The 18,422-nt window shown below is 42.2% G+C and overlaps 1 long non-coding RNA gene across 1 annotated transcript; it reads left to right on the top strand.

The window, feature by feature from the left end:
• Positions 1-2,843: 2,843 nt before the first annotated feature.
• On the top strand, positions 2,844-13,188 carry LOC116357753 (uncharacterized). The gene is made up of 2 exons (XR_004205696.1): positions 2,844-3,072; positions 12,918-13,188. It is a non-coding gene; the product is annotated as an uncharacterized LOC116357753 (long non-coding RNA).
• The last annotated feature ends 5,234 nt before the right edge of the window (positions 13,189-18,422 follow it).

The raw sequence follows: 18,422 nt of genomic DNA on the forward strand, positions 1-18,422 counted from the left end.
GACACCTAAGAAAAGTCACCGGCGCCTTAAAGTGGATAATGATTTAAGTTTCTAGTACAAATCAACGATTCACACAAACTATTCCAATGTAAACTGACATCCAACCTGATTCAATCATGTTTTACATAGGGTCGGAGTCAAACACTTGATAATAGAAAGGCAGGGATACAGAAAGTGTGGTCCTTTGAACTAGAAATGAATGTATATTGCAAGCTGTTGCTACTGCCACTGCCTGTCAGCAGGGGTCAGCCTAACATACACTGCACATGCAGAATTGCTACTTCTCTGATTATAACGTATAACATGATGATGAAAATAAGAAAGCGCTTAAAGGGTTGTCATTGTTTATCATCAGCAATTATTGCAGCTAATATTTAAAATTAAAAGAATGATCACAGTGTTTTTTTTTTTTTTAAATCAATCAACAATTCACTTGTCAGAATGATATGATTTCTCTCGTCAGATGTTGTTGTCTGTTTAAGAACACAGCTCACACACATACGTCAGTCTCATAAAGATGAAGACAAGAGGGTCCAAAAGTTCTCTTGTTTTATCTCAATGATCAGTCTCACTTTTTTACAGCCTGAGGGTCTACACAAGAAACGTCCTGTATCACCACCAGTCTTGAATCTGGTCGTAGAGATTAAATTAGCAGCCTAAATGCACTGAATCACACTCTCTGTGTGTCTCTGGCCAGTTTAGACCAGTGGTTATGCCTGATATTCAATCTCAGTGATACTGATACTGTAGTGTACAGTAGGCTTACGCATGTCAGGTGGGCAGAGTGATATTACATGTCTGATGGGCAGAGTGGAATAACATGTCTGGTGGGCAGAGTGATATAACATGTCTGGTGGGCAGAGTGGAATAACATGTCTGCTGGGCAGAGTGGAATAACATGTCTGATGGGCAGAGTGGAATAACATGTCTGATGGGCAGAGTGGAATAACATGTCTGGTGGGCAGAGTGATATAACATGTCTGATGGGAAGAGAATGATGATGAGTGATATAACCCACCTTTGTATTCTTTTGATCTGATAAACCATTCATCTTCCCTGTCAGAGGCAATATTGTAGTTTATTATGTATATACAGTGGCTTGCGAAAGTATTCACCCCCTTGGCACTTTTCCTATTTTGTTGCCTTACAAGCTGGAATTCAAATAGATTTTTTTGGGGGGGTTTGTATCATTTGATTTACCCAACATGCCTACCAATTTGAAGATACAATTGTTTTATTTATTGTGAATTACAGCTGCAAGTCTCTTGGGGTACGTCTCTATAAGCTTGGCACATCTAGCCACTGGGAATTTTGCCCATTCTTCAAGGCAAAACTGTTCCGGCTCCGTCAGCTCCCCCCCCCCCCCCCCACACACACACACACAAACCCACTGGCTCCAGGTCATCTATAAATCTATGCTCAGTAAAGCCCTGCCTTATCTCAGCTCACTGGTCACCATAGCAACACCCACCCATAGCACGCGCGCCAGCAGGTATATTTCACTGGTCACCCCCAAACCCAACACTTCCTTTGGCTGCCTTTCCTTCCAGTTCTATGCTGCCAATGACTGGAACGAATTGCAAAAATCACTAAAGCTGGAGTCTTACATCTCCCTCTCTAACTTTAAGCATCAGCTGTCAGAGCAGCTTACTGATCACTGTACCTGTACACAGCCAATCTGTAAATAGTCCACCCAACTACCTCATCCCCATATTGTTAATTATCCTCTTGCTTTTTTTGCACCCCAGTATCTCTACTTGCACATCATTATCTACATCTATCACTCCATTGTTAATGCTAAATTGTAATTATTTCACCTTCATGGCCTATTTATTGCCTTACCTCCCTACTCTTCTACATGTGCACACACTGTACATAGATTTTTCTGTTGTGTTATTGACTGTACGTTTGTTTCTGTGTAACTCTGTGTTGTTTTGGTTGCACTGCTTTGCTTAATCTTGGCCAGTTCGCAGTTGTAAATGAGAACCATCATTCCTTCAATTCTGATCAGTTTCCCAGTCCCTGCTGATGACAAACATCCCCACAGCATGATGCTGCCACCACCATGTCTCATTCCATGTTGGATTGTGTTCTTGGGGTAATGAAAGGTGTTGGGTTTGCGCCAGACATAACATTTTCCTTGATGGCCAAAAATCAAAATTTTAGACTCATCTGTCCAGAGTACTTTCTTCCATATGTTTTTAGAGTCTCCCACATGCCTTTGAACACCAAACGTGTTTGATAATTTTTTTCTTCAGCAATGTTTTTTTTCTGGCCACTCTTCCGTAAAGCCCAGCTCTGTGGAGTGTACGGCTTAAAGTGGTCCTATGGACAGATACTCCAATCTCCGCTGTGGAGCTTTACAGCTCTCAGGGTTGTCTTTGGTATCTTTGCTGCCTCTCTGATGAATGCCGTCCTTGCCTGGTCCATGAGTTTTGGTGGGCGGCCCTCTCTCGGCAGGTTTATTGTGGTGCCATATTCTTTCCATTTGTTAATAATGAGATTTAATGGTGCTCCGTGGGATAGTAAATGTTTCTGATATTTTTTTATAACCAAACCCTGATCTGTACTTCTCCACAACTTTGTCCCTGACCTGTTTGGAGAGCTTCTTGGTCTTCATGGTGCCGCTTGCTTGGTGGTGACCCTTGCTTAGTGGTGTTGCAGACTCTGGGGCCTTTCAGAACAGGTGTATATATACTGAGATCATGTGACAGATCATCTGACACATAGATTGCTCACAGGTGGACTTTATTTAACTAATTATGTGACTTCTGAAGGTAATTGGTTGCACCAGATCTTATTTAGGGGCACCACTTTTCCCATTTTACTGGTGCCCATTGAAATGTATCTAATGATCCAGCTGTGCCCCGCCTGATGATGATGTTACTGGCTATGTTTATACTGTGTGTATACTGGCTGTGTGTATACTGGCTGTGTGTATACTGGCTGTGTGTGTACGTACACTGGCTGTGTGTATGGATTATCACTGTGCAGATACAAACAAGGACCAGGGCAGTCGACTGCGAGGCCTATGGAGGTTGTCTATGAAAGACTCAAAGCAGATAACCAAAGGTGAGAAAAGCATGGGATGAAATATCAAGAATCTTTTGCCTTCTTGCAAGAGGCCAATGTTATTACCAGGTCCTGTAAACTCTTGGCCCTAGAAACTGTAAGTTAATGACCTCCCTACCCGCGGCAGATGATTCTTACATGTTTGTTCATTAGGAAGTTTAAAGGTTGAACAATCAATCACCTGCTGTGTAATTTCTCTGCCAGACAGCTTTTAACTGCTGTGACTGAGGTCACTTTGTTAAGATAAATATATGTATATTATGTAACTGTGTCTGGGCCAGGCTGCCATGATCAGATATTAAAATACATTAACCTTGGTTTTGCGGTCACCTTGAGAGATCGGGCCTTCCCTACCTAGTACTCTTACTGTACAGCAAACTTAAACAAAAGAGGAGGAAAACAGAACTATAGATCCCAACTGATGAGATGAGTGTGTCCACCATTTTAACATCCCCGCTGTCTTTAATGGTAGGTAAGGAACCCCGCTGTCTTTAATGGTAGGTAAGGGACCCCGCTGTCTTTAATGGTAGGTAAGGGACCCCGCTGTCTTTAATGGTAGGTAAGGGACCCGCTGTTTTTGATGGTAGGTAAGGGACCCGCTGTCTTTAATGGTAGGTAAGGGACCCGCTGTCTTTAATGGTAGGTAAGGGACCCGCTGTCTTTAATGGTAGGTAAGGGACCCGCTGTCTTTAATGGTAGGTAAGGGACCCGCTGTCTTTAATGGTAGGTAAGGGACCCGCTGTCTTTAATGGTAGGTAAGGGACTCGCTGTCTTTAATGGTAGGTAAGGGACCCGCTGTTTTTAATGGTAGTTAAGGGACCCCGCTGTCTTTAATGGTAGGTAAGGGACCCCGCTGTCTTTAATGGTAGGTAAGGGACCCCGCTGTCTTTAATGGTAGGTAAGGGACCCGCTGTCTTTAATGGTAGGTAAGGGAGCCCGCTGTCTATAATGGTAGGTAAGGGACCCCGCTGTTTTTAATGGTAGTTAAGGGACCCGCTGTCTTTAATGGTAGGTAAGGGACCCCGCTGTCTTTAATGGTAGGTAAGGGACCCCGCTGTCTTTAATGGTAGGTAAGGGACCCCGCTGTCTTTAATGGTAGGTAAGGGAGCCCGCTGTCTTTAATGGTAGGTAAGGGACCCCGCTGTCTTTAATGGTAGGTAAGGGACCCCGCTGTCTTTAATGGTAGGTAAGGGACCCCGCTGTCTTTAATGGTAGGTAAGGGACCCCGCTGTCTTTAATGGTAGGTAAGGGACCCCGCTGTCTTTAATGGTAGGTAAGGGACCCGCTGTCTTTAATGGTAGGTAAGGGACCCCGCTGTTTTTAATGGTAGGTAAGGGACCCCGCTGTTTTTAATGGTAGGTAAGGGACCCCGCTGTCTTTAATGGTAGGTAAGGGACCCGCTGTCTTTAATGGTAGGTAAGGGAGCCCGCTGCCTTTCTCTCCCTCGACCCCTGCATTGCCTATGGTTCAAGTCTCGACCCCTGCATTGCCTATGGTTCAAGTCTCTCTGGTTCACTGTTTCAAGTAGTCTGTGCTTTGTTGAACACCCACTGAGGAATTTATTATTATTTATTATTTGCTCCTTCATTATTTAATTATTTAATTCCAACTCTCTGGCTCTCTCCTCACTAACCCCTAATAAATGGGTCCCCTGATTAGAGTTCTTGGTCAGGACAAAACTCCCGCCCTTCTCATAAACCCTAAAATACCTATGCTCACTAAACCCTGCCAGCTCCAATCTCCAACCCCTGCTCCCCTTCCTAACCTCCATCTGTTGGTGGATCCACTTGAGGGACTGGGGTGACGCGAGTGTACACCCCAGGCTTGTTCCTGTCAACACGGCCCTGACCCCAGCTAATGGCCTCTACCAGCTTCCATACTGACGAGTTCTCACAGGCCAGAGGGCCCCCGCTGTTCTCCTGGGGACCACAAACACAACAGTAAAACCCCAGGCCCTCACAGACACAACAACAAACAGCTACACAGGGAAACAGATAACCGGAAAAGACACCTGCATGCTAATATTTTAACAGCTATAAAAACATATCAGCCTTTATGTAAGGGATGATCAACGAGGGGCTATAGATCCCAGAGTTGATGATCCCTTTCATACCATGGTTATAATTTAACACATTTGCCGCTAGAAATGTTTTCATTTGACAATATAAATGTGTTCAACATCCACTGAAGTAGCTAGCAAGTTTACTAGATAGCTACAGTAGTTACCGTGGTAACCAAACAAACAGGCTTGCTAGTTTAGTTAACCGAACCATCAAACATAGCTTGCTATTATGTAAAAACAAATTCAACTTTTGTTCAATTCAACTTTTGCTTTCAAAAGCAACTCAAACAAAACATGTAAAAATGAACTGTTGCCATTGAATTCTACCATGCAAAAATACAGTGTCCTGTAGGGAAGTAATGCACACTCTAGAATGCCCTTCAAGCCAATCAGAAAAGAGTATTCAACAATGCCATGGTATAAGTATGTTTAACAACAAATATTTAACATTAATGAAAACATATCAGCATGTGTATATTTAACACCAAATTGACAGAAATGTTCCACTTTGCACTAAGGCTCACCACCATGGGTTTACAGTACCTGGGAGGAGTCTGTTTCTCCCTCCAGGTAACCTGCACAGATTATCCCGGGGGATATATTGATGGTAGACCCCTGGAGTGCTGCACACCTTAGTGGAGAGGAAAGCGACCTGGACAGAGAGTAATGAATCCTTAGCAGACTACACTCAGACAGAGCTTAAACTTATGAAAAACATTAGGACTCCAAGACTGACTACTGGTCTGTAAGTGTGAATAAAGAAACAACATGTGACATGCTTAATAACAGCCTTGACTCACCCCCATATGAAGTACCCCCCCCCAGCCTGAGATCCAGCACATGGTCTCGTCCTCAAAGTCCTCCCCAAAGTTAGGGAGGCAGATGGGCTCCACTACACCTGGAGCAGGGAGGGAGGACGGTTCAGAGAAACAAACTAAAGTTCCCAGAAACACCTGGGTTTAAAATAGTGATAAAGTGAGAGTTCACTGAGACTATTGACTACTTACTATGGACCTGATTCTTATTCCTGGGGCAACTAACACATGGCTAATAAGCAACACATTCAATAGTGAGAAGTGAGCTGGAGCAGAGATGCAGGGTCACAGGGAAACAAGAGTATGGGTGTAGATGAGCCTTGTGGCCTCAATCACAGACAGACCATACACATAATGTGAACCATAGGCAATGCAGGGGTCGAGGGAGAGAAAGGCAATGCAGCGGTTGAGGGAGAGAAAGGCAATGCAGGGGTCGAGGGAGAGAAAGGCAATGCAGCGGTTGAGGGAGAGAAAGGCAATGCAGCGGTTGAGGGAGAGAAAGGCAATGCAGGGGTCGAGGGAGAGAAAGGCAATGCAGCGGTTGAGGGAGAGAAAGGCAATGCAGCGGTTGAGGGAGAGAAAGGCAATGCAGCCGTTGAGGGAGAGAAAGGCAATGCAGCCGTTGAGGGAGAGAAAGGCAATGCAGCGGTTGAGGGAGAGAAAGGCAATGCAGCGGTCGAGGGATAGAAAGGCAATGCAGCGGTCTAGGGAGAGAAAGGGTGCAATGCTTGAGCCTCCCCTGCTTGTCTTTCAAATTCCGTTTCACGAGCAAAGTTGATCTCCTGTCAACCCATTTTAGGGTTTATGAGAAGGGCGGGAGTTTTGTCCTGACCAAGAACTCTAATCAGGGGACCCATTTATTAGGGGTTAGTGAGGAGAGAGCCAGAGAGTTGGAATTAAATAATTAAATAATGAAGGAGCAAATAATAAATAATAATAAATTCCTCAGTGGGTGTTCAACAAAGCACAGACTACTTGAAACAGTGAACCAGAGAGACTTGAACCATAGGCAATGCAGGGGTTGAGGGAGAGAAAGGCAATGCAGCGGTTGAGGGAGAGAAAGGCAATGCAGGGGTCGAGGGAGAGAAAGGCAATGCAGCGGTTGAGGGAGAGAAAGGCAATGCAGCGGTTGAGGGAGAGAAAGGCAATGCAGCCGTTGAGGGAGAGAAAGGCAATGCAGCCGTTGAGGGAGAGAAAGGCAATGCAGCGGTTGAGGGAGAGAAAGGCAATGCAGCGGTCGAGGGATAGAAAGGCAATGCAGCGGTCTAGGGAGAGAAAGGGTGCAATGCTTGAGCCTCCCCTGCTTGTCTTTCAAATTCCGTTTCACGAGCAAAGTTGATCTCCTGTCCATATATTCAATGAACTAAGATGGACAGCTGTGTTTTATTCAAACATTGCACCTTCCATCCCCCAAGTCCAGCAGCTGGCTGTACAGTAAAGTACAAGGCTAGATATTAAATGACACATGAAGGAATAAATCATTTCAGCTCTATTCATTACAATTGTATCTAAGTCCAGTGTGTTGCACATTGGTTTAACCTACAGTGCCTTGCGAAAGTATTCGGCCCCCTTGAACTTTGCGACCTTTTGCCACATTTCAGGCTTCAAACATAAAGATATAAAACTGTATTTTTTTGTGAAGAATCAACAACAAGTGGGACACAATCATGAAGTGGAACGACATTTATTGGATATTTCAAACTTTTTTAACATTTCAAAAACTGAAAAATTGGGCGTGCAAAATTATTCAGCCCCTTTACTTTCAGTGCAGCAAACTCTCTCCAGAAGTTCAGTGAGGATCTCTGAATGATCCAATGTTGACCTAAATGACTAATGATGATAAATACAATCCACCTGTGTGTAATCAAGTCTCCGTATAAATGCACCTGCACTGTGATAGTCTCAGAGGTCCGTTAAAAGCGCAGAGAGCATCATGAAGAACAAGGAACACACCAGGCAGGTCCGAGATACTGTTGTGAAGAAGTTTAAAGCCGGATTTGGATACAAAAAGATTTCCCAGGCTTTAAACATTCCAAGGAGCACTGTGCAAGCGATAATATTGAAATGGAAGGAGTATCAGACCACTGCAAATCTACCAAGACCTGGCCGTCCCTCTAAACTTTCAGCTCATACAAGGAGAAGACTGATCAGAGATGCAGCCAAGAGGCCCATGATCACTCTGGATGAACTGCAGAGATCTACAGCTGAGGTGGGAGACTCTGTCCATAGGACAACAATCAGTCGTATATTGCACAAATCTGGCCTTTATGGAAGAGTGGCAAGAAGAAAGCCATTTCTTAAAGATATCCATAAAAGGTGTCGTTTAAAGTTTGCCACAAGCCACCTGGGAGACACACCAAACATGTGGAAGAAGGTGCTCTGGTCAGATGAAACCAAAATTGAACTTTTTGGCAACAATGCAAAACGTTATGTTTGGCGTAAAAGCAACACAGCTCATCACCCTGAACACAACATCCCCACTATCAAACATGGTGGTGGCAGCATCATGGTTTGGGCCTGCTTTTCTTCAGCAGGGACAGGGAAGATGGTTAAAATTGATGGGAAGATGGATGGAGCCAAATACAGGACCATTCTGGAAGAAAACCTGATGGAGTCTGCAAAAGACCTGAGACTGGGACGGAGATTTGTCTTCCAACAAGACTGATCCAAAACATAAAGCAAAATCTACAATGGAATGGTTCAAAAATAAACATATCCAGGTGTTAGAATGGCCAAGTCAAAGTCCAGACCTGAATCCAATCGAGAATCTGTGGAAAGAACTGAAAACTGCTGTTCACAAATGCTCTCCATCCCACCTCACTGAGCTCGAGCTGTTTTGCAAAGAATTCAGTCTCTCGATGTGCAAAACTGATAGAGACATACCCCAAGCGACTTACAGCTGTAATCGCAGCAAAAGGTGGCGCTACAAAGTATTAACTTAAGGGGGCTGAATAATTTAGCACGACCAATTTTTCAGTTTTTGATTTGTTAAAAAAGTTTAAAATATCCAATAAATGTCGTTCCACTTCATGATTGTGTCCCACTTGTTGTTGATTCTTCACAAAAAAATACAGTTTTATATCTTTGTTTGAAGCCTGAAATGTGGCAAAAGGTCGCAAAGTTCAAGGGGGGCGACTACTTTCGCAAGGCACTGTAGATCTGATTTTGTTGAGCTCTGTGTGTGACTTCGGCACTGCACTCTCCAGCTCGTTCAGAACTATTTCCATTTGAACGAGGTAGGCTGTGTTCTCTCCCGCCCTCCCCTTTTTAAATGTATACAACTCACTCAATGGACATTGTAACCTCTGAAAACGTACTATACTCATAACAATATTGGTCACATACAGTGTAAACGATGTCTTTGCTTGCTAGCAGGCTAATGTTAGCGCCTCGCTAGTGTTCTGTGGATGGCTACTGTATGATTAGTTCATTTTCATCTTCTGGCAGCGGAGGCACAGCAAATATATAGACTGCACGACATCCAATCCTGATGTCCCCTTTCCTTGCTTTTGCACTGTGATCATCATATGGAGATACTGTATGAAATATGTCTGGGTTTTTTCCGAATCATGAATCAGTTCTGTGTCAGATTAAATAGCCATTTGGCTCCTTCATTGAACTATGTTACAAGGTTTTTCATTGAACATCCTTTTTAACATAGGATTTTGATATGATATTTGTAACAGTATAACTTTAGACCGTCCCCTCACGCGAACCAGGGACCCTCTGCACACATCAACAACAGTCACTCACGAAGCCTCGTTACCCATCGCTCCACAAAAGCCGCGGCCCTTACAGAGCAAGGGGAACCACTACTTCAAGGTCTCAGAGCCAGTGACGTCACCGATTGAAACGCTATTTAGAAATGTTGCCTATGTTTATCCATGTGTGACTCTGTGTTGTTTGTGTCGCACTGCTTTGCTTTATCTTGGCCAGGTCGCAGTTGTAAATTAAAACTTGTTCTCATTTGGCCAAACTGGTTAAATAAAGGTGAAATAAAAAATCAATTAAAAAAAGTAGCAAACATTTTAACAGCAATTCCAATTCCCTAAAAGGCTCTTTTTATGTTCATTGGAGTGTCACCTATGCACTTATATTAGTTATATTCAAGAATAAATCCAATAATTCATTTTTTATTGTGATTCATATGAATGTAACCAAGTAAAACCTAATTCAGTATAACACTGTGTTATACTATAACAAGTGTTTTTAAAAAAAATACATTTTAGTTTTATGCCCAACTCAGCAAAAAACTGAAATGTCCTCTTACTGTCATTTGCATTTATTTTCAGTAAACTTAACCTGTGTAAATATTTGTATGAACATAACAAGATTCAACTACTGAGACATAAACTGAACAAGTTCCACAGACATGTGACTAACATAAATGGAATAACGTGTCTCTGAACAAAGGGGGGATCAAAATCAAAAGTAACAGTCAGTATCTGGTGTGGCCACCAGCTGCATTAAGTACTGCAGTGCATCTCCTCCTCATGGACTGCACCAGATTTGCCAGTTCTTGCTGTGAAATGTTACCCCACTCTTCCACCAAGGCGCCTGCAAGTTCCCGGACATTTCTGGGGTAAATGGCCCTAGCCCTCACCCTCCTATCCAACAGGTACCAGATGTGCTCAATGGGATTGAGATCCAGGCTCTTCGCTGGCCATGGCAGAATACTGACATTGCAGGAAATCACGCACAGAACGAGCAGTATGACTGGTGGCATTGTCATGCTGGAGGGTCATGTCAGGATGAGCCTGCAGGAAGGGTACCACATGAGGGAGGAGGATGTCTTCCCTGTAACGCACAGCGTTGAGATTGCCTGCAATGACAACAAGCTCAGTTCCGATGATGCTGTGACACACCGCCCCATACCATGACGAACCCTCCACCTCCAAATCGATCCCGCTCCAGGGTACATGCCTCGGTGTAACACTCATTCCTTCGACGATAAACGTGAATCCGACCATCACCCCTGGTGAGACAAAACTGTGACTCTTCAGTGAAGAGCACTTTTTGCCAGTCCAGTCCTATGCCCATGGGCGACGTTGTTGCCGGTGAGGTCTGGTGAGGACCTGCCTTACAACAGGCCTACAAGCCCTCAGTCCAGCCTCTCTCAGCCTTTTGCAGACAGTCTGAGCACTGATGGAAGGATTGTGCGTTCCTGGTGTAACTCGGGCAGTAGTTGTATCCATCCTGTACCTGTCCCGCAGGTTTGATTTTCGGATCTAATGATCCTGTGCAGGTGTTGTTATGTGGTCTGACACTGTGAGGATGATAAGCTGTCCATCCTGTCTCCCTGTAGCTCTGTCTTAGGCATCTCAAAGTATGGACATTGCAATTTAATGCCCTGGCCACATCTGCAGTCCTCATTCCTCCTTGCAGCATGCCTAAGGCACGTTCACGCAGATGAGAAGGAACCCTGGGCATCTTTCTTTTGTTGTTTTTCAGAGTCAGTAGAAAGGTTTCTTTAATGTCCTAAGTTTTCATAACTGTGACCTTAATTGCCTACCATCTGAAAGCTGTTAGTGTCTTAACAACCATTCCATAGGTGTATGTTCATTAATTGTTTATGGTTCATTGAACAAGCATGGGAAACAGTGTTTAAACCCTTTACAATGAAGATCTGTGAAGTCATTTGGATTTTTACAAATTATCTTTGAAAGACAGGGTCCTGAAAAAGGGACGTTTATTTTTTTGCTGTGTTAATATCCATGCTTAGACTGCCAAAAATATAACTACTCAGAAAAAAATGACGTTTTATTTTGAATATCACATATTTGATATGCATGGGTACAACTCAAAATGTGTAAAAATATCTTTCACTTCATCCTTTGAGGTTTGTTTTTGTCTTTCTGAGCCAACAAAACAAATGTATTGTATTTTAATATAAAATACTGGTGTTATACTGTATGACAATATTTTGTTACCCTGAACGACACATCACTACTGCCCACAAATATTGATTAAATGTGATTCCTTCAGCTATAACAATAATTTCGGCAGCCAGTTAGTCTCACAAGAGCATCCCTTTTCTCGTTGTAGTTTAATAACCAGATCGAGCCACGTTGCCCCTCTCTGTTTTTTTCACAAAATTTGTGAAGCACCTTTCTCCGCTGCTTGATTTCTCCCAACATCGGTGTTGCCATGAAAATCGGTGCATTCTCTTCAGGTAGGGCCAGCTCTATTTCCTCAGCAACACAGACAATGGAAGACAGTAACTCGAAAACGCTTGAGGCTTTTAGCAACCTGCTTTGGCCCAACCTGTCATCTAGAGGTTTCACATTCTCGTAAGCGAGACACGCGTTCACATTCTCTTAATCGAGAAACGCACAGGTGTTGCGGTCAGAAGAAAGGACTTTGTTTCTGTCCATTTTGAGCCTGTAATCAAAACCACAAATGCTGATGCTCCAGATACTCGTCTAAAGGAGGCCAGTTTATTGCTTCTTTAATCAGAACAACAGTTTTCAGCTGTGCTAACATAATTGCAAAAGGGTTTTCTAATGCTCAATTAGTCTTTTAAAATGATAAACTTGGATTAGCTAACACAACGTGCCATTGGAACACAGGAGTGATGGTTGCTGATAATGGGCCTCTGTACACCTATGTAGATATTCCATAAAATAATCTGCAGTTTCCAGCTACAATAGTCATTTACAACATTAACAATGTCTACACTGTATTTCTGATCAATGTGATGTTATTTTAATGGACAAAAAAAATGTTTTTCTTTCAAAAACAAGGACATTTCTAAGTGACCCCAAACTTTTGAATGTTAGTAAATATTTAAAAATGCATTTGTCATCAATATTTAGGAAACTTAAATCGGACCCTGGAAAACAAAGCTGTTAGCTTGAATAACAAACATTTTATACATAAATATTCAATTCAAAACAAGAGACCACAAAAAAACACATACTGCTTATGTTTGTATATAAAAATAAGCTTCTCTTTTTTTTCTCCCACAGGGCCCGTGTGAAAGCCTGGGAGTCAGTCATTTTCAGAGTGCGCACATCTACTCACTGGCATGCAAAGTGAACAAAGCGACTACTGAAACAACTTCAAAGTGTTGGCATTGAAAAAGAGATGACAGTTTTTCTCATACACATACAAGCATTTATTTTTTACTAATGTTGTCAATTTTCAAAGGTGTTCTCAAGACAGCTATCAACAGTGAATGCATTTTTCTAAATGTAGTTTGTTCTCAAAATGCATTCATTAAAACTACAGTAAAAAGTTTGGACACACCTACTTTATTTTTAAACTAATTTTAAAACTATTTTCTACATTGATGAATCAACACTATAAAATAACACATATGGAATCATGTAGTAACCAAAAAAGTTTTAAACAAATCAAAATATATTTGAGATTCTTCAAATAGCCACCCTTTGCCTTTATGACAGCTTTGCACACTCTTGGCATTCTCTCAACCAGCTTGGAAAATTGCTCACCTTTCATGCATATTTCACAGAACAATTTCATACACATCAAATTCAGTATTATTTCATATAAAAAAAAGGAGAATCAGCACATTGTGTGCAGGAATCATTCATGTGTCTGTGTTCAATACTGTGCAAAGGCTTAGACTTTACATCGGCAAACAGAAACAGGAAATCATTCATCAACATCCTCACAATCCAAGTCAATGTGTTCAATACTGTACAAAGGCTTAGTCTTTATTCACGTTACAGTGAATTTTGTATTCATTGATGACAATTGTATTTACAATTTTGCAAAAGTGGGTTTAAGACATGCAATCCAGGTACAAAGGTGAGAAAATGATCAGTCCACAAATGTATTTAATCATTTGACCATGGCTGTTCTGCTATTGGTATGTTAAACTACAGTTCCAAAAAACACGAATGAGAAAAACTGTAAATTTAAAAAAAAAGAAGAAATCAATTCACTATTTATTAACGGAGAGTACAAACTTGCTTCAGTGTAATTTTTTTTAAACACTGTTTTTGCTTCCATTCTTTTTGTCATTTGGAACTTTCAATAATATTATACAAAAACATAGAATACGTAATAAACATGTTTTCTTAAATGAAACTAGTCACACACAGCACACTGTTCAGTAGAGGAACATCAGAAGTGATCCCTGATCCCGTATGTCTTGTGGTAAACCGTTTAACGTGCGTGTATGTGTGACTTAAGCATTAAATAACCATATTAACTACATGTAGAGTCAAATAATGATCCTGTTACCAGCAGCATCCTCATTGCCAGCAAGTTGATCCATCTGACCTAACACTGACATAAGATGTGTGTGTAGGCTAGAATATTTCCTATCTATAATTATCATGTTTACTGAGTGGACTGAATTACCATAGGCCTGTAATGACATAGGCCTATCTTTTCAATTGATTTTGATGCAGTTACTTTTAACTACAAGCAGCATAGTGCCATGTAGAATTTGCACCTGAGCCATGGGTTGTGTGTTTGTGGTGTCTGTTGAACCATTTACTGAATATTGCATAACCTGTAGCATTTATCATGTCAAGAGGCTAAATGTATTTTTTGGATGTGAATCAGAGAAGGGCAGAATAGAGGAGATGATTGTGGACTACAGGAAAAGGAGGACTGAGCACGCCCCCATTCACATGGACGGGGCTGTATTGGAGCAGGTTGAGAGCTTCAAGTTCCTCGGTGTTCACATCACCAACAAACTAGAATGGTCTTAAAACACCAAGACAGTGGTGAAGAGGGCACGACAAAGCTGATTCCCCCTCAGGAAACTAAAAGGATTTGGCATGGGTCCTCAGAACCTCAAAAGTTTCTACAGCTGCAACATCGAGAGCAACCAGTACAGCTCGGCCTCTGACCGCGTGCGGCCCAGTACATCACTGGGGCTAAGCTGCCTGCCATCCAGGACCTCTACACCAGGCGGTGTCAGAGGAAGGCCCTAAAAGTGGTCAGAGACCCCAGCCACCAGTCATAGACTGTTCTCTCTACTACCACATGGCAAGCGGTACCAGAGTGACAAGTCTAGGACAAAAAGGCTTCTCACCAGTTTTTACCCCCAAGCCATAAGACTCCTGAACAGGTAATAAAATGGCTACCCGGACTATTTGTATTGTGTGCCCCCCACCACCACCACGCCCCCCCAACCCCTCTTTTACTCTGCTGCTGCTCTATGTTTGTCATATATGCATAGTCACTTTAACTATACATTCATGTACATACTACCTCAGTTGGCCCGACCAACCACTGCCCCCGCACATTGGCTAACCGGGCTATCTGCATTGTGTCCCGCCACCCCCCAACCCCTCTTTTACGCTGCTGCTACTCTCTGTGTGTCATATATGCAAAGTCAGTTTAACTATACATTCATGTACATACTACCCCAATCTGCCCGACTAACCAGTGCCTGTATGTAGCCTGGCTACTGTTATAGCCTCGCTCCTGTATGTAGCCTGGCTACTGTTATAGCCTCGCTCCTGTATGTAGCCTCGCTACTGTTATAGCCTCGCTCCTGTATGTAGCCTCGCTACTGTTATAGCCTCGCTCCTGTATGTAGCCTCGCTACTTTTATTTTTCACTGTCTTTTTACTGTAGTTTTTATTTCTTTACTTACCTATTGTTCACCTAATACAATTTTTGCACTGTTGGTTAGAGCCTGTAAGTAAGCATTTCACTGTAAGGTTGTATTCGGCGCACGTGACAAATAAACTTGGATTTGATTTGATTTGGAGTTTGACATAGAATGCATAGTTATGTTGTAGTTATAGTTGTATCCAGCAGATGGAAGCACATGAATGGTTATGATGTAGTTATAGTTGTATCCAGCAGATGGAAGCACATGAATGGTTATGTTGTAGTTATAGTTGTATCCAGCAGATGGAAGCACATGAATGGTTATGATGTAGTTATAGTTGTATCCAGCAGATGGAAGCACATGAATGGTTATGTTGTAGTTATAGTTGTATCCAGCAGATGGAAGCACATACATAGTTAAAATGTAATTCACAGTTTAAAGAGATGTTTCAAGAAAACCTCAAACGGCTATGAGCCTGTGCTTCGTTCTGACCATTCAAAATGTATTACATAAAGGTATCATACATTTTGTGATAGGTCTACTCTTCCTTAAGGAAAGTGGCTAAACTGAGCTAATTCATGTTCTTTGGTGTATTTACTCAACCGGATTTGTTTGAAATCAGTATTTTTTAAATTAATTTCCTTGAACTGCACATTTCTGGGCACATTGTTCGAATCCATGCACTGTCTTATCGCTGAGGCTACAGTGTTTGTGTGTGATTCTGTACATATTCCATTTGCATTTAGGCTAATCCCCCAACATTTTTTTGTCACTTTTTCATTTGTTTTGCTATTGTGGTTGGCTGATTGAGAATGAGGACTGGCAGCACTCATACATGGTCATATAGGCTACTGTATTATACAGCTTGAGGAGAGACCGGTATCAAAAATAACCTGTATTTCAATTTTTCTGCTGTGACGCAATACCTACCAAGCCTTTTTTCCCACAATTCTTGATGACCGTCTCAGTTTAGTCATCTCGTTATTTTATTGGCGGCGTTGAAAGTTTCTGTGGTGACACAGCTGACCTGTTTACTGGGGTTCTGACCTCTCCCAATGGTGACCTTTATCAGACAGCCAAGATAAATGAGAAGCATCCAGACAAAGCATTTCTGCTTGTCAGACTATGCTGATTACTCTTACAACCTCTACTTACTGTGATGTCAACAAAACGTAATGGCCATGTTGTGGATGCATGTCATTCAATGCTGAGGGACATAAAGCTGTCCCCAAAATGTTTTGGTCTTGTATTATTTTTCTCAGAGTGAAATATGTTCAAGTCAGTGCCCCTGTTTTCTTCCCCATTTGCTGCATGTAGAATATGTTGTTTCAATGAGTCAGTCAGTCATTTAGTCACTCAGTCAGTCGGTCAGTCAAATCAAATGTATTTATAAAGCCTTTTTTACATCAGCAGATGTCACAGTGTTTATACAGAAACCCAGCCAAAACCCCAATGCAATGCAGATGTAAAAGCACGTGGCTAGGAAAAACTCACTAGAAAGGCAGGAACCTAGGAAGAAACCTAGAGGGGAACGAGACTCTGAGTCAGTCAGTCAGTCACTTAGTCAGTCAGTCTCTTAGTCAGTCAGCCAGTCACTCAGTCAGTCACTCACTCAGTCAGTCACTTAGTCTGGCAGTCAGTCACTTAGTCAGTCAGTCACTCAGTCAGTCACTTAGTCAGTCACTTAGTCAGTCACTCAATCATATAGTCAGTCAGTCAGTCACTTAGTCAGTCAGTCAGTCACTTAGTCAGTCAGTCAGTCACTTAGTCAGTCACTCAGTCACTTAGTCAGTCAGTCAGTTAGTCACTTAGCCAGTCAGTTAGTTAGTCAGGTAGTTAGTCAGTCAGCCAGGCAGGTAGTCAGTCAATCAGTCAGTCAGTCAGTCAGTCAGTCAATAAAGGGAAATTGCACTGAATTGATGAAAACCATTCATGTCATGCTCATAGAAGTCTAAACTTTAACTGTGTTGCTTTGGAAAATATCATAATATTTTGGAGAGAACAAAAGGACATCTGATCATTAAAACTATTAGCCATGGCTTTGGGAAATGAATGCCTGTCTCTTTGCAGATGCCAGACAGCCTTTCTCAAGTCATTCAAAGGCACAATTAAGACTTGTCTCTTACAGTACAATGGAGGCATGTCTCTAGTGAGGCATTGGTGCTTTCTGCTCTGCAGCTGATTGTGTTCTCTACCCGACAGACCTATTCCTCCCTTATCTGTATTCACTGAAGCCCCATCCGCACTCTCTCCATAAATAGGTTTATCACCTTGAAAGGCGATTGTTGTAACACAGCAGAACTCACAAATTCAACTAATTCAATCAGAACTGTTGTGTAATAACATAACACAACCCCAACAGAACTGTTGAGTTATAACACAACTCCAACAGAACTGTTAAAAAAATGACTTTTTCGTCTTTTGAGCTTCTAGTCATGAAATCTATGCAGCCTACTCAATCACTTTTTTTATAGCTATTGTTTACAGGCCTCTTGGGCCATATACAGTGTTCCTCATTGAGTTCACTGAATTCCTATCAGACCTTGTAGTCATGGCAGATAATATTCACATTTTTGGTGACTATATTCACATGGAAATGTCCACAGACCCACTCCAAAAGGCTTTTGGAGCCATCATCGACTCAGTCAGTGACTGTCACAGTCGTACTCTGGACCTAGTTTTGTCCCATGGAATGAATGTTGTGGATCTTAATGTTTTTCCTCATAATCCTGGACTATCGGACCACCATTTTATTACGTTTACAATTGCAACAAATAATCTGCTCAGACCCCAACCAAGTAGCATCAAAAGTCGTGCTATAAATTCACAGACAACACAAAGATTCCTTGATGCCCTTCCAGACTCCCTCCGCAATACCCTAGATGCAGTTGCACCCATAAAAACTACAAATATTTGTCATTAGAAACTAGCT

The sequence above is a fragment of the Oncorhynchus kisutch genome, linkage group LG26, assembly GCF_002021735.2.
Source record: "Oncorhynchus kisutch isolate 150728-3 linkage group LG26, Okis_V2, whole genome shotgun sequence".
Taxonomy (NCBI): Eukaryota; Metazoa; Chordata; class Actinopteri; order Salmoniformes; family Salmonidae; genus Oncorhynchus; species Oncorhynchus kisutch.